Source organism: Bos taurus, chromosome 26, assembly GCF_002263795.3.
Source record: "Bos taurus isolate L1 Dominette 01449 registration number 42190680 breed Hereford chromosome 26, ARS-UCD2.0, whole genome shotgun sequence".
NCBI classification, from domain to species: domain Eukaryota; kingdom Metazoa; phylum Chordata; class Mammalia; order Artiodactyla; family Bovidae; genus Bos; species Bos taurus.
The window spans coordinates 49,931,816-49,947,548 of NC_037353.1; positions in this window are offsets into that span (position 1 = coordinate 49,931,816).

Below are 15,733 nucleotides of genomic sequence, written 5' to 3' on the forward strand. Positions count from 1 at the left end.
AGTCCAGGCTGGTTTCCATGGTTCAGTGTTGATATACTTGGACCCAGGCAGAACATTTTTCTTTTTGTTTTCTGGGGTTTTTTCCTCACCTAAAACTTTTGTGCATGTTTTGTTTCAGCTTCTGAAGGAGAGAGAGAGAGCTAGGAGCTTTTCTCTGATCATCTCCTGGTTTAAAGTCGCCGTCATGGGCGCCCTGGTGTTAAAGGCAGTTGCCGGGGTCCAGCTCCGGTGGATCCAGGGAATTCGAAAGGGAGATGGCTTCGGCGATCAAGATACAATAGAATTAAAGATATAAAGAGTGATCAAATGAGGATAGCTCAGTGAGAAAATTCAGTGGAGAAAAGAGACTGAATAACTTGGTTTATGTGGAAAGCTAAAAAAATTCCAAGACAAGGAATTTGTGTCGCCTACGTAGGCCGCAGGCGTCCTCCCGTTCTCCTGAAGGAGAGGAGACACTAAGGCCTCCCCGGTCAGATCTTAGAAGCCCAGGCATAATTAGTAGGCTTGATGAGCCTCCACGCTCCAGATGGGAATTCAGCCAGAAGGTGAGAGAAAGAACGACATGGGGAGACCAAGCTTCGGTGAACAAGGCCTGCACTTTATTTTCCAAAGTAGTTTTTATACCTTAAGTTGTGCATAGAGGATAATGGGGGAAGGGGTAGGGTCAGCAGTAAGCCAGGCTTTCTTCCTGCAAACTTATCATATACAAAAGTTTAAGTGAATTGCATCATCTTCTGGCCAAGAGGCCTGTTAACATTTTATGACCCTTTCTTCAGAAAACTTATTTTTCTCTAAAGGTGATTATTTACAGTCAGGCGCCACCCTCCGAAAGCATTAGATAAAGTTGCATTCCTATAGGGCAAAAGTGTGGTGGGCTATAACAAGAAGAGAATTAACTCAACGGTCCAAGGTTACAAACACTAAAGCTGCTACTTACATTCCTATACACCAATTATATTAATCAGTACACTGCCAGGGACACAGCAGGTAAGGGATATGGAAACTTAGCAGCAAACATTGGCCCAACAAGTGAAAAACCCTTCACCAATACAATTTCTAATCAATCTTTTAAGTGCTCAAAGGAATCTGTATTTAGACAGTTTAGGATTCTCATGCCTCTCACGGTTGGGAGGCTCTGAACAATCACATGTGGCCGGAAGAACCTATTCAGGCAGGCTAGAGGACTTCCAAAGGAGTTTGTAGGTTGAAACACTTGTTACGCCCAGGAACTTTATTAACTGGAGCTGTAAGTTAACTCTTTTCCAGAGAGAGATGGCGGGGGACAGCTCCCCGTAAAGTCAGAGGTGTAGGTGAGAGCACAAAGCAGTGAAGTAGGCAGACTCTGGTTTTGGGGGCAGGTGCTCGAGAATTCCCAGGGGGACTCCTGACGCCCCATTCCGCCTTTGCATATGCTGAGTCTCCTTCCTCATGACCTTTGCCATGGGTGGAGTTCCTCACGCTGGCTCCCGGCAGGCAGTGATGGGCTGGGGTCTTCTCCCATTCACTCTCACTTCTGCTCCTGTTCCCTTTGCTGGGAATTCTTTTCCTAAGTTAAAGGCAATATCCCCTGCAGCCACTAATGAGAAACCCTGTAGCAGTCTTCTGTCTTCCTCTTTCTCAGTTTTCACATTCGATCAACAACCTCTTCTCGCCAATTTTACCCTCAAATGCACCCAAACCTCCACCTCTCCCAGTGCCTCTGCCCCCTGCCTGCTGGGCCCACCACGCCTCAGCTGACCTTGATGCCCTTGTTTATTGCAATGGCCTCTGATTGGTCTCCCCACCTTCAGCTTCTCTGGTTCCAATCCATTTTCTGTGCTTTACTCGGTATGTCTTAAAGAAAGACTGTTCCACTCCCCAGTTTGCAAGTGGACAGTTTCTCTTCAGCCACAGGACAAAGGTCAGTCTTCTCAGAAGACACACAAGGTCCTTTTGCACTGACTCCAGCTTGCTCTCCCGCTTTCGCCGCTTGCTTCCAGGACACACCTGCCCTACAGTCACACGAGTCTCCCGCCTCTTCTGCAGGGACTCAGCCCTCTGTCCTTCAAAGCACAAAGTGCACAGGCACCCTTGACGGTGGCTCCCTCTGCCCGGAGTCTTGTGAACCTGCCTCAGGCCTGGAAACTCTCAGTTCATCCATCAAGACTCAGCTCGGCAGGCGCTTCTTCCAGGAAGCCTTCCTGGAAATCCCCAGAAGAACCTGGTTGGATCATCCTTGAATGAGCATCTTTCCCACCTGGCTCCGAGCTCCCCAGGGATGGCCTCTCCTTCCTCACCCTTCCTCCCATTTCTGCAACTGAGCATGGCACACAGTACCAGCCACTGGGTCATGTCACCTTAACTAAATGTGAACAAACACATTCTCCATTCAGAGAAATCAGGAGTCAGCACCACGAACACCTGTTTCTCAATGATTGGTCTCCTCTATAACTTCTTGAAAGACCTTGGAGTTCAGTGTGAGCGAAGGGGTTATTCAAACGTCTCATTGGGAAGATGTGACTTACAAGTTTGGGCTGAAATAAAATCAAATTGAAAAAAAAGTAGTCATCCAGGACTTAGTTTTTGTCTAAAAATATAAACCATGACATGGATACAAATGTATTCATTTTTCTTAAATAGTTCTTATCACTTAAGAGATGAGGCCTGTTAAAGCACTCGGCTATGCCAACATGGCACTGATTACAGAATTTCTAATTGGTATAGATGTAGTCTAGAAGAAGGGACAGACCCTGCTGGCATTAAGCGTTTCTGTCAAGACATTTCTGAGAATATGGAGAAGCAAAATGTGATAAGAAACCCAGGCAGTCTTTCTATTTTCCAAGTTATTTACAAGATCAGCAAATAGCGATGTTTATTCAGCATATACTATGCATGAGGCAAGTTTCTTGGGGCTGGAAGTGAGGAGAAAGACAAAGAGAAAACAGACACATCTCTGTTTTTAAGGAGAGTGTGTGAACTCTATAGCTGTTTCCCTCTCCAGGGGATCTTCCCAACCCACGGATGGAACTCAGGTCTCCCGCATCGCAGGCAGATTCTTTACCAGCTGAGCCACCAGGGAAGGCCGACAGACGTTTAGTACGGTGAAATATAAATTTTCAAATATTTGGATATTGCACAGTCTATTCAAAAGCTATTTCCGTTCAGCTTGTCCAAAAGCCACTTTTTAATTTCAATCCCAGTTTCTGTTTCTCCTAAAAAGTAAGATTGGTGGACGTGATATAACATATGCAGAGTCACCCAGAATGAGTGGCCATGACAGAGGCTTCCAGCGGCATTTATTCAGGACTGAATTGAGCCCGTTGTTACTGCCTGGGATCCGCAGACAAGAGACACGGGAGCTTATGACAAGAGACATGAAACTGAAGAATGCCCAGGGCTCTGCCAGACAGGTTCTGATAATGTGAGAACAGAAGGTGATGTCAGCTGGGATTTTCTTACATGTCAAACTCGTGCCAAAACCCGGAAAGTCACCTTGACTTCTCCCACTTGCCCTGGCAACTTGCTGCTTGGTTCTGAAGAACCGTCCACCGATACCCTGCAACCATGTCTGAGACCCATTCTCTGGGCCTCCATCCTTAACACTCCTAGCCTGAAAAATAAAATAGTCTTATTTTCTGTCCAGACTGTTTCAACCATTTCCCAGTGGGCTGCATTATCGCCAGAGTTGTCTTTTAAAAATGAGAAGCTAGTCCTTTGTTCTTCTGCTTAAACCCAAGCAATGATTCTCCTTTGTCTATAGGATAAATTCACATCCGGAACGTGACAGCAGATGCTTCATGGCACCTTCCGGGATTATCTTCTCCAAATCCCTCCCCCCAGCCTCCTCCCTTATCTTTTGCTGTTGCTGTGATCAGTGGCTCAGTCAGGTCTGACTCTTTGCGACCCCATGGACTGTAGCCCGTCAGACTCCTCTGTTCATGGGATTCTCCAGGCACGAATACTGGAGTGGGTAGCCGTTTTCTTCTCCAAGGGATCTTCCCGACCCAGGGCTTGAACACACATCTCCCACATCTCCTGCATTTACTGAACCGCCTGGGAGATCCCCAGGCTTGAATGGTTCAGAGCATAGCAGTGTTTTAGGAGGCTGGCTCTGGTGCAAGCTGATCTACCGGAGATGAAGGTACCTGGGTATCTGTGACCAAGAGGGTGTTCTCTGGAGCCTCTGCCATGCACAGGTTGGAGGTCAGAGCCTGGCCCCTTAGGCAGCACTGTCCATTTTAACCTGTGTCAGGATCTCCCCGGGGGAGAGATCTTGTTCACAGACTCCTGGGCTGCACCCTCGAGCTTCTGATTCAGGTGGAGGGATGTGGACCCTACAGGGCCATCATCAAGCCGGCCACACCTACCCTGAGCTGTCAAAGCAGGCTGCTATTGAACAAGGACCCACTGGCATCATCTCCCATGGGGATGGTGGTGTGTCACGCTCACAACCCCAGGAGCAGTCAGGCCTCTGGGGCTGTTTTCAGAAGCAAAGGAAAGTAAGTTATTTCATGGAGTTTATCCAGGATTCATGGAGAAGGCAATGGCACCCCACTCCAGTACTCTTGCCTGGAAAATCCCATGGATGGAGGAGCCTGGTAGGCTGCAGACCATGGGGTTGCGAAGAGTCGGACACGACAGAGCGACTTCACTTTCACTTTTCCCTTTCATGCATTGGAGAAGGAAATGGCAACCCACTCCAGTGTTCTTGCCTGGAGAATCCCAGGGATGGGGGAGCCTGGTGGGCTGCCGTCTATGGGGTCGCATAGAGTCAGACATGACTGAAGAGACTTAGCAGCAGCAGCATCCAGGATTCAACTCTCACCATTTAATAAAGCCAGACAAGGTCTATTAGATCTACAGCAGTTGAGACTTGAGGAGTGTCACTGTGCCTATCAGCGGGACCAATGGCTGATCACTTTCAGGAAATCTTGGGTGTTTTTGAAAGAGTACCCCTAGAAAGAAGGACTCGCGAGGGCTGGTGACACAAATTGTCCCCTGCATTCGGAGCCTTCGCAGGTGCCTAAGGGTTCTGTAAACTGCAGGGGAGAGAAAAGTTGCCTGAGTTTGCAAGAAATGAACTTTAGATACTGCCATGTTGTATATAACCTATCCCACTGGCCTCCTTCAGTTAGAGGCTGAACCCAAGAATCCTTCAAGTACGTGTTTAGTCTCAAGTCATGACTAGATTATTTGACCATTTAAGCACCGCCTGAAATGTAATGCTGCAGACGCGTCTCTTGAGAAATCATCATTTCTAGTCCTGTAAGTGTGATATGGGACTTCCCTGGTGGCATGGTGGTAAAGAATCCCCTGCCAGTGCAGGAGATGCAGGGACTCGGGTTGATCCCTGGGCCGGGAAGATCCCATAGAGGAGGAAATGGCAACTCACTCCAGTATTCTAGCCTGGAAAACCCTGTGGACAGAGGAGCCTCACAGGCCGCAGTCCATGGGGTCGCAGAGTCAGACACAAATGCGTGCGTGCACACACACACACACAAGCATGACACGAGGCCCAGCGTCCATCGGCGTGGGTCCCATTCTCTTTTTCACTTGCTGCTGCACTGCAGTCGTCCTTGCTCTGCCCTGGGCACACACAGCCTGATGTATCTGGAGTACAGTCCCGGGGGAGGGGTGCAGTCCCAGGGGAGGGGTGCAGTCCCGGGGCAGGGGTGCAGTCCCGGGGGAGGGGTGCAGTCCCGGGGCAGGGGTGCAGTCCCAGGGGAGGGGTGCCGTCCCGGGGGAGGGGTGCAGTCCCGGGGCAGGGGTGCAGTCCCGGGGGAGGGGTGCAGTCCCGGGGCAGGGGTGCAGTCCCGGGGGAGGGCTGGGGGAGGACCACTGCTGCATCAGTGGCAGGCTCGTGTCCTTTGAACCCGGTAGTGAGGTTTCACATGCTGCTGATCTCCCTGGATAAACACCCATCTATTGCAGATCAGCCTCTCTTCTCAGATGGATGACGTTTTGCCTTTATCTAAACAGTCTCTATTTATAAATCTCCTTTATTCATTTCAATAAGCCACAGAGTGTAACTCCCAGGTGGGGACGCAAAGCAAAGCCTTAAATGGAAGGGCAGAGATGGTCACCAGGATGCAGAGCACACGAGGTGATAACCTCGGAGGGAGAGGGAATGTTTCACAGAGGCACCAGCACCGGGAAGAGCATATACATTAGAATGCTAACGAATCCCTCCTTCAGGCTAAGAAGGTAGGCTGAATTTCAATATGCACTCTGCACTTAGCCTATTCCGAGAACTAACATTCCTACTGAGTATCTGTTGAACCTGCCATTGGATTTCAGGAGCGTCAAACAGCTTTGTTCCTGGTGTCCCCAGACGGGGCTCACCTTTCCGTCAACATCCTGACCATACCTACATGCGTGGCCTACGCTGGGGAAAAGGGTAGAGAGATTTGTAAGGATAGTTATTTACTTATTCATCTTTACAGCTGTTTTTTCTTTTAAATGAGCACATTTTCTGGGTAATGCTGCCTTCATGTTTTCCTTTACTGTGTTTGAGGCTGTTGCCTTGGCTACGGGAAACACTGATGCTGATAAATTGCATTTCACATCTAAGACAATCGAAGTTTCTGGCAGGGTGGACATTTATATAATGTTCTTTGCCACAGGCAAACCTTTTTTTCTGAGGGGTTTGAAGATTCTTTTCTTCTCTCTACGAAGAAGGAAATCTTGATACATCTCCAATTACCCTCAGCTGAGACGTTTGATCTCATGATTATTCAAGAAGCCCAGTGGCGTGGTTCTCTCACAGACTTAATGCCTCACTGCCGTCTCCCCACTTGTCTCATCCCTTTAGGTTCAAGGGAGAAGGTTCTCCATTTTGACAGGGAACCTTGGTGCTCTGATGGAGCAGAGCTGGGCAGAGGACCGCACAGCATCAGATCTAATCAGAGGAGGGCACAGCATCAGATCTTCTGGCGACGCATCAGATCTAATTCTGCCCTCTCTTTCCACTTTGCCTTTGCTCAAACAATGCTGCATGCCTCAGGATTCCACAGAGAACACGTCTCTAAGTGTCAGTGATGTGAGGAGCGCTCACAGATACATCTGCCTTCCTGCCCTCACAAGCGAGCCCGCAGCAATGTCGGTTGTGCATCCACACGCTCCTGGGCAGGGGCGCCCAGAGTCCAAGCTGGGTCGTGGTTCAAGGTCCGTGCTGCGGGAGGACCGGGGCCTCGGGTCCTGCAGTCACAGGGCTCATTTCCACCATGAGAGCAGGGCTCCCCACAGATCCCCGGGGGAGCACATCTAGACCGCGCTCGTGGGAGCTGGCGGCTGGACCGAGGAGGCACGGCAGGGCCATCCAGGGCAGAGCAAGATTGGAGGTCCCGAGAGAGGGCAGGTCTTACGTCTCCTCCCCCGGACTCTCAGCTGCCCGGGAGGCTCCGTCCACCGCAGCCTCCTCACTTCGGGCAAGACGATCCCCCTCTCGTTCACCCAGTGCCGGTGCCTCAGCTCTGTCGTAGTTAATAGTCTCTCCAGTTGTTTGAAAAATTATATTTAATCACGATCTGGTACCTCACTGATGTGCTACATGGCCCAGGGAAATTGTTTGTTTTTTTCTCCTAGGACTGCTCTTTCCCAAGTGGCCCTCTGTGTATCTATTTATTCTTAAAGCTTCTATTTCTTCCTCAGAGAACTGCAAAAGGGATCCAATTTCATTGTGAAATCTAGTGGGAGGGATAAACAAACTTCAAATTTCACTTACTGAACTCGGCGATGAGCATTTGTGACAAACATCTCCACTCATAAATGGGTACTTTTCTGCGCTTTCCTATAATCAAATAGTAAGCAATTTTGAAACCCCTAGCAGGTCATCAGCAACGGTATTTTGGTGCAAAGAGTGAACAGAGGCGTCTGCCTGCTGGCTGGCACCCCGCACATCAGAAGACATTGTGTCCAAGAGCGTCAGCCCACAGTTAGAGGGCCTCCTCGGGTCACGGGGATGGTGATGGGTGGCGGGGGGCCCTGTGTGATAAACACGCTGCTCTGCTGTCTGATGATGCTGTTTCAGCTCTAAGAAACAGCATTGCAGATAGGAGTGAAAAGCGCCGAGTAGAAATTCAAGTCAGTGGGCGCCCTGGCCGAGGAGGACTCTCAAAGTCACAGAACGTGAGGGCTGGGCGGGACCCCAGGTCTGAACCTGGAGGGGTATGTCTGCGAGTGGGGACCTGGGAACCGGGCCGGAGAGGCGGCCTGGCCAGGGCCCCAGCTCATCAGGAGGGGCGCAGGGACCAGGGCCTGACCTCCAGCCCCAGTCTCTCCTGCCCTTCCCTCCCTGGTGCGCACCCAGTGTCCCCGCGCCTGGCTGGTCACCCTCCAGGGGAATGGCCGTCTGGAAAAGGCCCACCGCAACCTTCTCCATTTCCAAGCCAGCGGGAGCCAGCAAGGGTGAGGCGAATGCTGGGGACCCCAGGCCTGTAAGCAGGACGTTGGCCCCGTGTCTGCACTCAGGGCTCCTGCCCCAGGGAAAGACCCCGCTGTGGGCCCCACTGCCCCACCTGTGAGAGCCTGGGCTCAGCGGGCCTGCCTCGGCCTCCCAGCCCCTCACTGTTGTGGACCAAGCCGGCCGGCGGCGAACATGGCTGGGTTTTGGGAGGTGGTGATTGTGGCTGTGCGCTGGGGTTGAGGGGCACAGCTCTGCCTCCAGATCTCCCGGGCCTGCTGGGCACTTCAGAGTCGAACCATGTGGGCAAACGGCTCAAGCCCCACGGCCTCATTCCTCGCGTGTGCGGTGCTCAGCCTGGGGCCCGGCTAGCCGGCCCTCAGACAGTAACAGTGACCATGATGACCCTGTGTACTGCGGCCCGCGGCTCTGGGCGCCTCCAGGCAAGGATACTGGGGTGGGCTGCCGAATGATGCTTATCCTAGGGGCTTGTCCAGTGCTTTTGGAGTGTTTTGGTTTTAGGAAGCTTTGATTCAGAAGAAGGGAGGAGGAGAGAACAGAGACCCCAGGGCAGAGGCTGGAAGAGGCCAGGGTCACTCGGCTCCTCTCTAGGAGGCCCTGGGTGGGGGACACTCAGCTCGAGTAACTCTTAGGCTGAGAGGGCCCATCAGACGTGTATGTGTGACTCTCAGCTACCCGCCCCCCCCACACACACACACTGCTTGTGTAGCCTCACGTCCACCAATTCCAGCTGGCTGGGAAAAGTGTCGGCACAAGACCGCAGGCCAAAGCAGAGACCCGGGCGTGGCGCGGCCGCGTGGCTTCAGTTGTCAGGACTGATTCTTTTCCTTACTCGATGCTTCTATTAATCAACATTAGTTGTTTCCTGTGTTTGACATAACTTAATGAGCATGGGTAACAGGCAGGGGCCCATCAGGACTGAGGCCTGGGGTAAGCGATGCCGACTCGGCGTCAGAGACGTAAAACGCAGATCGGGAGCTGTGTGTGCGTGTGGTATGTGGGTGGTGTGTGTGGATGGTGTGTGTGCGTGTGTGTGGGTGGTGTGTGTGTGGATGGTGTGTGTGCGTGTGTGGGGGTGGTATGTGGGTGGTGTGTGTGTGGATGGTGTGTGTGGTGTGTGTGTTGGGGGTGGGTGGTATGTGTGTGTTATGTGTGTTATGTGTGGGGTGTGTGTGGGTAGTGTGTGTGTGTGTGTGTGTGTCTGTGTGTGTGGAGTCTCTACAGGAAGTGCTATGGCTACAGGCAGAGCAGCAAAGGGAAGAAGCCGGGGCACCTGGGAACCCGGGGGCTTGGGGGTGACCCTGCAGAGCTGTCTCAGGCCTAGGGGTGCCCACTGGTCTCTGGGCTCTGAGGGGCATTGGCTACCCATGGGGGCATCTAAAGGGACCCAGGGGGCTGCTCCATGGTGCAGGAAGCCTGCCAGGTGGGCACAGGTGCTCCTGGGACAGACAGCCCTGGGCGGGACAGATAGCACTCTGCGGGGAGAAGCCTTCCTGCCTGGTTGCCGAGGAGCAGGGAAGAGCAGGGGGACGTCCAGAGCCCAGGGAGGGGTGCGGCTGGGGGCGGCTGGCCTTGGGGAGCATGGGGTGTAGGGATTGCCCCACTGTGGAGGGCAGAGCAGGGCTGCGGGCTGGGGGTCTGAAGCAGAATCTGGCCTCCATTCCCAACGCCAAGTTACATCTCAGAGACTGAGTACTGGGTGAGGTGGAAGAGAATAGCTTTGCTGGGTGGCCAGGCAAAGGGGCCCAGTGGGTTCATGTCCTCACAGACGCAGGTCCCGCCTGGACAGGGCAGTGAGAAGTTTGTCCATTATAGTTCAGAGAGTATGTGATCAGCGCGTGGGCTTTACTCTGGTTGGTGGGGAGGTAAGTGGGAGTCAGCATCACCAACCTTCAGATTCCACCTGGTCTGGGGCCCACGTGCTGGCGGGCAGCAGACAACTTACCTCTCCCACCTCGTGGGGGCGTCAGTTCATCTGGAAAACAAAGATACTGTGCTGTGCACCCCTGAAGGCCAGGACCCGCCCCCCGAGGCTGGCTATTGTTCCTTCATGGCTCCTCCCGTATCTCTGCGTCCCCTTGCTGCCCTGATGAGCAACTGTTTGAATGTGACTGATGGAAGTCAGGGACGATCAAGGAGACCGAATGAAGCCTGTTTCCTGTAATGGAGAAATGGGGGGCGCAGAAAGGCTTTGCACCGAGAGCCCTACGGGGCCCTGCTTGGTTTGAGGTCCAGCGGGTAACCAGCAAGGTGCTCCTGTGAGCTCACCTCCCTGAACCACGGGGTCCTTGCTAACAAGGGAGCAACCTGCGCCCCACCCCGCGCCTGTCACCTCCACTCTAAGTAAACTCCGTCTGCCGCCGTGTTGCCATTTCTCTGCTTTTCGTGTCTGTGTGGGTACCTAAAGCATATTTAAAAATTTTTAGTTTTTATCTTTACCAAAAAAAGAGGTAGAAATGTTGAAAGCAATTGAATCCATTCTTTTAATTTAGAATTATATGTCTGTGACTGCGGTGTTTCTACATTCTTTGCCTGGATGCCCCAGTTCTCTCCTCCACTGGGATCCTTTGGGTCTTGTTCATCATCTGTGAGGCTCTGAAAGCCCGTTTTGACCAAGTCTCCCCAGATAGTCAAGAATTCCGTGGGGCTTATATGCCTAGAAATAGAGCTGCAGTGGGGCAAGGCATGCATCTCCTATTTCAGGAGAAAATTCCCAACTATTTTCCAAAGCAGTTACAGCCACTTTCCCTCCTCCAGGGACATATGGAGGAGCCAGTGGAGCTGCATTGGTCTGACGCGGGTGTGGCCAGGTGTCCTCGTCTACTGCGGGCTGGGGGGCAGTGGGCCCCCTGTGGCCGTGGTCAGCCGGCCCTGGCCCCCAAGGGTCAGGCCTTGTTCCCGCAGCATTTCCTCCTCTGCTCACCGTCTGGGTCACTTTCTGCTGGGCGCCGCTTTCCGGGATGATCTGCGTGTGCTCCTTGTTCATCCCAACACCAGCCCCCTGTCAGTGCCAAGAATAGCTTCCTCCAGGCTGAAACCTGCCTTTGCATTTTCTTGTCTCAGAAACTGGGGCATGAGCTCCCACGTGCGGTGATGATCTGAGCTCATTCCCCTGATCCCATTCCTGGAGGGGAGGCGCCCTGGGAGGCAGGGACAGCCCCGTCTCCATCGCTGCTACCAGCCCTGAGGGACAAAGACCAGTGCTGTCCCGGTCTTGAGAGAACGTGGAGGTTAGAGTTAGGATCTGGAACTGGTTGGAACCATTCGACTGGAGTCCTGGTCCTCCTGATTTTGGCATTTCTTCACTGTCTCCCAGCTGCATATTTCTCCATGGGAAACAGGGAAGATGAAATTTCAAATGAAATGACATAAAGCAATACTGGCTTAGCGACAGGGAAAGAGGAGTAAACGCAGGCCAAAGGTGGCTCGTTGGAGACAGTGAGAAAGACGGCTCACATGTGCTCTGGGCACTGCCCACCTGCCAGGCAGAAAGGACTTACACCTTCTCACAAACTGTATGGTCAGCACCCATGGGACACGTGAGGAACCCTCTTTCTAGACCCTGAAGGTATTAAGAGCTGCAGACCTAGCTGTTATCTGTCCTAGCTCATAAAAATCATGGGCTTCCCAAGTGGTGCCAGTGGTAAAGAACCCTCTTGTCAACGCAGGAGACGTAGGAGATGCAGGTTCAATCCCTGGGTGGGGAGGATCTCTGGAGAAGGGTGTGGCAACCCACTCCAGTGTTCTTGCCTGGAGAATCGCATGGACAGAGGAGGCTGATGGGCTACAGTCCATGGGGCCACAAAGAGTCAGACACGACTGAGCACGCACACACACACAAACAAAATATCACATGTTTCCAAATCGTGGGAATGGAGACAGCATCTGCTTGTGTCATCCTTGAGTGAGATCATAAAGAAACATTCCAAAGATCAAGACTCTAGAAGCTTCCCAAAATCTCAGTTACCTTCAGTTTGACAGCAAGAAATCAGAGGAATCGGGTTTTAAAATTGCTTCTGATACACAAATGGTCCAGTTGAACCTCTGGAGCCAGAGAACCAGAGCTTAAGACACATAATCCTCTCTGGTTTCAACGGCCCCATTCATCAGCCCTAAAGAACCTGAGCAAGAAGCTCCAATGAGCCTGGAAGGTACGACTCCTCCCCTTTGGTAGTCTGGGGGAGCCTGGGTGCAGCACCACCTAATCCATCAACCAGCAAAGTAGGCTGTGAGCCTCTTGGGCAGTCTCTGCCTCCATGAGTATGTGTATTTAAGCAAATGAATGTGCAGATGGATGGAGGGAAGTGAGCAGGGGTGGATGGATAGATGGATGAAGGATGTATGGGTGAGTGGATGGATAGATGGACAGATATGTGCATAGGTAGGTGGTGTGATTTGTGTGTGAGTGCACACAAGAGGGGATTGGTGGATGGATGAATAGATGGTCAGATAGATGGATGGACCGATGGATGGATGAAGGGACAGATGGATACAGAGACGGATGGATTTGTGAGTGGTAGATAAATGGATGGATGGATATAATGGATGGATAGATGAATAGATGGCTAGATAGATGGCTGGCTGGCTGGATGAATAGATGGATAGATGAAGGGACAGATGGATGCAGAGATGGATGGATTTGTGAGTGGTAGATAGATGGATGGCTATAGATGAATGCGTATAGACGGATGGTTGGCTGTATGCATGCACACACGGGTGGGTGGATGGATGAATAGGTGGAGAGAGGGAAGGGTGAGGGAGGGCCAGGGTTTTTCCCAGGCACTCTATGGGCCCCTCTCACCTCAAAGAGGCTTGTCTGGGCTGTCTTCCTCCTCTCCACACCTGGGAAATGATCCTTTAAGAACTTCAACACTTGTGATCTTGCCCTACTTTCTACTTCTTCAAACAGAGCATCGGAGTGTCAGGGGGAATGGAGGCAGCTGACCTCCACTCAGAGGGAAATCTGCCTGGATTGAGAAGTCAAGCCATGGTCTGGGGCCAGGAATTCTGTGAAACACACCCTTGCTTTCTGATCTATCTCCGCGTGAGCCCGCCTACTGCTTCTCCCAAAGAAAAGGTAATGTGAATGAAATCTCAGTCCTCAAATGGAGTGGATTCAGGAGACTCCTACGGGGTTCTCTCTGTGAGAGAGCAGTCAGGTTGCCGCTATACAGGCAGGTGGAACCCAAGGACACACACTTTGCAGTTAAGGGACCTCCGGCCACCACGGCCAGGGGGCAGTGCCGAAGGCCAGCTGTCCTCCTGGGCCCTCCAGAGGGGACTCGCTCTCTCCACTTGAGGATGGATCAAGGTTGTATCACCCAGGGGTAGTGGAACAAGACCAGTATTTGGATCAAGCACATGGACCTCAGACCTTAGACCATTCTCTCCTCAAGCTCACAGTCCAGTCAATGATCTGAGCTGGTCACCGAGGGCCCAGGGACCAGGGGACGTGGCCCAGTGACGGTGACTCCCGAAGGCCATCGTCACCCACTTCCTGAGCAGAAGCAGAGCTCCGGCATCAGCAAGAACGCAGACCCAGGAGCGACACCCTGAGTCTGGTGACTCTGCGGTCCTGGTGACCCCCACACTGCATGCGTTACCACCTGCTGCTGGCTTTCTGTGGGACAGCAAGCTCCTCTGTTGGAAGGACATGGGCCTCTCATTGTGCCGAGCCCAGCAGAGTCTGGCCTTGTGGAGAGGCACCATCTGAAGCACCAGCCCCTAGGAGCACACAGGCTCACCAGCCCTGGAGAGGCTGGGGGAGTCCCCTGGCTGACGTGGGGGGCCTGGAACACGCCTGCCCTGCCCAGTTGGGTCACTGTCTGAGGCCAGCATCCCACAGGCAGCTCTGCCCAGGGAGGAACAAGGGAGGAAAGGGACTCAGGTTGTGGAAGCCCGTGCCTGGTTCTTGGAGGGATTCTGAGGTCTCATAATGGAAACAGAAGCCAGCATTTAACTTCAACATCTGTCTAAATAACAGACTAAAAATGAGGCTAAGGAAGATGAACCAGAATGATTCCTCAGCCATTATAACTCAAGTAATAACCGTGCATCACGTGTTGATGGGAATAACACCGTCCCGCACCCGGTGGCTAGCACCGCGGTCTGTCTTCCAGGGCTATTTTCTTCTTGCACAGATAATTCCTCCTGTGTCTGCTGCCCCTGTGCCCCTCCTGCCCCCCCGCAGGAGGCTGGGGGGACTCCTCGGGCTCCCTGGCCTGACATGACAGCACCGATTGCCCTCAGTCTGGCATCTCTTTACCAAGCCTGCAGACCTCGCACTGAGCCAAAGATGATAAAGGGTCCCAGAGGACGTGGTTGCTTTTTCATACAATCCCTCTTGCTCTGGGCAGGTGAGAGAAAGTATAAAACATCAAAACACACTAGGTCACCGTGTAGCCAAAACCAGGGGAAGGAGAGAATGCACATGTGGTGTGAAAGAGGAGGGCGAAGAAGGGGCGTTGATGGGGGCGGGGACCCCGAGTTGCCACCAGTCCACATGAAGGGGAATGCGTTTTCCAAGGGCCAGCCTGGGGTCCCCGCTCTGACAGCCCCGTCTTCTTGGCAGGGGTGAGCAGCTCAGTGTCTAAAAAGGAAAAATGAAGTGAAGTCGCTCAGTCATGTCCGACTCTTTGTGATCCCATGGACTGTAGCCTGCCAGGCTCCTCCATCCAGGGGATTCTCCAGGCAAGGATATTGGAGTGGGTGGCCATTTCCTTCTCCAGGGTATCTTCCCCACCCAGGGATCGAAGCTGGGTCTCCCGCATTGCAGGCAGACTCCTTGCCCTCTGAGCCACCAGGAAAGTCCTAGAAAGGAAAATATCCTCTAAAATGTGTCCCACTCGGCCTAATTGTGAGTGGAGGGTCCCAACCACAGCCCTGGGTCCTGTGTGTCTGGCACATCCCTGGTGGGCACACCCCCGGTGGGCAGGGGTCTGCCTTGTGGTCACTCCCAGCCCAGGCTCACCACCCCTCCTGGGTGGATGCTGGGCCTGTTGGTGCTTCTGCAGCCCCATATTCCCCACCCCGGGGTCCCAGGCCCTCTCCCCTGAGCATCCTTGACTGGCTGTCTCCTCCCTTTATAGTATGAGCTCCGAGGCCGAGGCCCTGCCACAAGGATTTGGGCTGTCCTCGCTCCAGAACCCTGCCCGGCGCACAGTAGGCACAACAAAAGCTCTTTGGTGAGGGGGCTGTGGGGACAAGCGTGGGTCATCGGACTTGCGCTCTTACCCACGTGCTTCTGGGCGAGCAGAGGACGTGGTCAGGCTGGTGGTGGGGCGGGTGTGGCTCCCAGGCTCTCTCAGCCTCATGAGCTAGTAGCTTCGTTGA